Below are 4508 nucleotides of genomic sequence, written 5' to 3'. Positions count from 1 at the left end.
TTTGTACTCTGCAGGCACCGTGTCAGCCATACCAGTAGCTGTTTGTACTCTGCAGGCACCGTGACAGCCATACCAGTAGCTGTTTGTACTCTGCAGGCACCGTGTCAGCCATACCAGTAGCTGTTTGTACTCTGCAGGCACCGTGTCAGCCATACCAGTAGCTGTTTGTACTCTGCAGGCACCGTGTCAGCCATACCAGTAGCTGTTTGTACTCTGCAGGCACCGTGTCAGCCATACCAGTAGCTGTTTGTACTCTGCAGGCACCGTGTCAGCCATACCAGTAGCTGTTTGTACTCTGCAGGCACCGTGTCAGCCATACCAGTAGCTGTTTGTACTCTGCAGGCACCGTGTCAGCCATACCAGTAGCTGTTTGTACTCTGCAGGCACCGTGTCAGCCATACCAGTAGCTGTTTGTACTCTGCAGGCACCGTGTCAGCCATACCAGTAGCAGTTCAGTGGGGGGGGGGGGGGGTCATGTTGAAAATGCTGCGGATAAATTTTTGGTACCAGGCTACTATAAACGTCGGTGTGTGCAGCCGACAATGATGGAATGACTGACTGAGCACCAACCACTCAGAACCAGATAAAGTTTCTTGCATCTTTGTGTGTGTGTGTGTGTGTGTGTGTGTGTGTGTGTGTGATTTTGTTTTTGTGAAAATCCACAGCTATTGTTTATAAAGCACTGAATGACTTTAATGATATTGGAGTAAAGTCCTATTTTAGCATCCTAAATTCAGAAAACCTATTTTACCGGCAATTTTTTGGCATATATGAAACGATATTACCATTAGTTTAGTAGATGTGGCACTGAACTTCCCATTTTCACTGGATTTTGACTCTTATTTTGTACGTTGTTTTAATCAGTGTTTGATGCAGATTCAATAACTAAACTAAGGTGCAGTCTTGCCTTTTTCCCCAGTTTTTTTTTTGGTTCCACAAACTTCTGATGAAAATGTAACCAATCGGTGCAATACTTTAGGACGCTAAACTAGGACTGACGCTTGCTAAGACATCGATTTTTCACATGAATTTTTCTGGCTGTTCATCAATGGTGCAAACGTGTTTACAGCAGCAGTTGTTCAGTTGACAGTCGAGAGACTGCAGTCGATAGTTTATGGTGGTGCACTCATCCGCGCGCGGTGCAGCCCACTGTGTGTAACTATGACAGTCCGGCTGTGACACTGACTCAGTGTGTGTGCCAGTGTGTGTGTGTGTGTGTGTGTGTGTGTGTGTGCCAGTGTGTATATATGTGTGTGTGCCAGTGTGTGTGTGTGTGTGTGTGTGTGTGCTCGTGGGTGTGCGCGCACGCGGCATATGACTGAATGTCCGCGTGTGCGAATGTGGACACGGCTGTGCGCGCAAGATATAGATCTATACAAACGTGATGTTACGTGGCCTGTTTTGCATGCTGGGACAAGTGAATGATAAACTTGAAGAACAATAATGTACGCGCGGGCGGGCCCTCGGTGTCTGTTCTCATACACAGTTCGTCGGACGCCCGCCGGCTTAGTTCGGTGGAACTTGAACAATATCCTGTCTGTTGTTTCTTCTCTCTGTCCGGCATTGTGTGTCTGTCTCCCTATACGTGTCTCTTTCTCTCCTCTCAAACACAGAGGCACACTATATACACGGAAGCGTAACACACACACACCCCCCAGTGTCCTACTAACGGAGGTATTGTACGGCAAAAGCGCGGCAGCAGTCAGTCACAAGTGCTGTGCCATGCTAAACGCTCTCCTCTGGTGACCCCTTTTCCACGCTTACGTAACCCTGGCTTGCTCATGCCTTGCGGATCATTGTAAGGGCTGCCAGTGGCCAGAAGTGTGACAAATAATTATTAAAAACCAAAATGCAATTATGTTCCCGACCGTCTACAGCGGTCAACTTTATATCAGTGTGAACAGTATGATTTATTCAATTTTATCGTGAAAAGAACGGTTTTGTTGCACACATTTCGACCATTTTTGTATCTGCCCTGGACTACTGGGAACAGGCTATCAAAGTATCGTCACCGTTAAGTGGCGGCGATTGAGTAATTAATTCAATTGTTCCTTTAGCGTCGTGGAAACTTGTAAAACTGATCGTCAACACCACACACTTGTCATAGTTAATGTGATGAAAAAAATGTTCCGTTGTCACGGAGGATTCGGATTGAGAAAAGACTAGCTACCACTGTTTTTATTTGTATTTATTTTCATGTGTTTTGATTTTTTTTAACATTTAAAACTGAGATCAGTGATGGACCACCCTCTGTCACAAATCTATCATGATTGGACTGAACCCCCCCCCCAAAAAAAAAGCGTATCATTGTGAGACTTGAGCAATGCGCAATGCACATCACTGAGTAACTGAGTAACACACTACTCGACACACTGCACGCTCACTTTCAAGTGGGGTTCCTCACTGATTACAAGTGTTCATAATTAGTCCCATGGTGAACAAATTCCATCAGCGTATATTTACCTGATGAAAAGGTGATTTAAAACAAACACATTAAACTGGGGGGAAAAATCACCGGAGTGCATTCTGTAGCCCACTCCGGAAGGTGGAGGAGGGGTGGGGGAAGGCTAAGTATGTGAAATTTATCCCGCCATTTAATTTGTATCCAAAAACTAAAACGTAAACACTTATGAACCTAATACTGATACACCCATTTTTAGTGACAATTTAACCGCCACGTCCTTTCTTTGGAATGAAAGTTCTATCAAACTGCTTTCCCTCCACAGTGTAACCGTGGAATTCCACCTCGACTCACTGGCAGCCATTGTGTATAGAAGCTGGGTCACGCACGTCCATCCCAAGCCAGTACTGTACGTGCAGCACGTATTTCACGAGAGACACCACCTAAACTTGGCGGTGCTTTTGGCTAGAGGAGGGGGTCTGGATGGGGAGGGGGGCGGGGGAGGGGGGGTAAAGGGCAGGCCGCCGTCCTGTCAACAACACACGAGCACGTGACATGGGGAGGGAGGTGAGAGAATGGAGGGTGATGGTGTTGAGGCGCTGCCCTACTTATGCGGCTTAGTGGCACAGACCTACTTAGGCCAGAAATTGACCTTCGGCTGCTGTAAGGAATAATGTATTTGGTAATGATATTTTGCACTTTTTTTTTTAATAGTCGTGTAAATTCACATACTTCTGTTGTTTTGAATGCGTGACTGTTAAGGCTTTTTGAAATTTTATTAATTTTGACCAGCTAACCGGAGACGACAAACAGTTCAATGGCGGAGTACCATGATAGACAATAACTATTATTAAGAGGAGGAGCATCATTTGCATACGTGTTACCAGACGCCACGGACTTTCTCTGGCTACGTTCAGTTAACACGAACGGTCTCGTTTGCAGTTGTTCATCATTAAGCTTACATTTCTCTCCTAAACGGTTGCCACTTCTCACGACAGTTTGTGCAGTACAACGCAGTTTTGCTTCGTTGTGAAAGTTTCAAAGAGAATGGGAAGATATATGCGAGTGACACTGATTTCGCTTAGATCAAAACCCGACGCCAGTATTTCTGCAGTGTCAGATCTGGATTTCACTTGACATTGGTCTGATTTGTGTGGACTTATTTTCTGTCGGACGTAAAGTACACTGTATGTCTGTTGATTATAATTCAAACGAAGTATCTTGAATTTCTGTTATGATTCTTGTCCTTACACTCAAACGGGAACATTTTCTCCTTGCTGGTAAGTATACACTGCATATCTGTTGATTTTTTTTTTAACATTATAGTTATTATGTATTTATTTATTTATTTATTTATTTGTGTAAGCTTATCTATTATTTATTCACCTTTTTTTTTCCCTCAAGGCCTGACTAAGCGCGTTGGGTTACGCTGCTGATCAGGCATCTGCTTGGCAGATGTGGTGTAGCGTATATGGATTTGTCCGAACGCAGTGACGCCTCCTTGAGCTACTGAAACTGAAACTGATTATAATTCCAACGAACTACCTTATATTTCTGTTATGATTGATTCTTGTCCTAACACTCAAACGGGAATATTTTATCCTTGTTGGTTTGTTTACTGCTTACTCGCTCTCTGTGCGTTTCTCTTCCTCAGAGATAGTAAACATAACTTCAAATTTTGTCAGTCATAATGTTATTGTTGTATGTTTGTAAGGTAATGTAATCGACTGCAGTCCCTGGCGGAATGCTGAAACAGAGCCGGCTGTGCATTTGATGACATATTTCTTATGAACACATGCCATTTTAGTAGCATTGCACTGGCATGTAGCAGGCTGATTGGGATGACTTCTCTATTCTTCAAATACTTGTTCTCGGGTTCATTTGGTTAGCTGAGATTTGTTTTACCGCAGTTGAACATTTTTTTAGATGGAATATCTCACTGGTTCTTCAGTAGCTTCAGTTGCTTTTTGTGTTGCTTTTGTTTTTGTTGTTGTTTTATTTCTCAGGATTATTTTGCAGTATTCCCAAAAGTTGTAAGTAGAAATGCTGGTGAAAGATTTCACCAATTTAAGGAGACGAATCATATCAATTTTTGTATGAAACTCAT

This window comes from Babylonia areolata, chromosome 5, assembly GCF_041734735.1.
Source record: "Babylonia areolata isolate BAREFJ2019XMU chromosome 5, ASM4173473v1, whole genome shotgun sequence".
NCBI classification, from domain to species: domain Eukaryota; kingdom Metazoa; phylum Mollusca; class Gastropoda; order Neogastropoda; family Buccinidae; genus Babylonia; species Babylonia areolata.
This window is presented reverse-complemented; position numbering follows the sequence as displayed.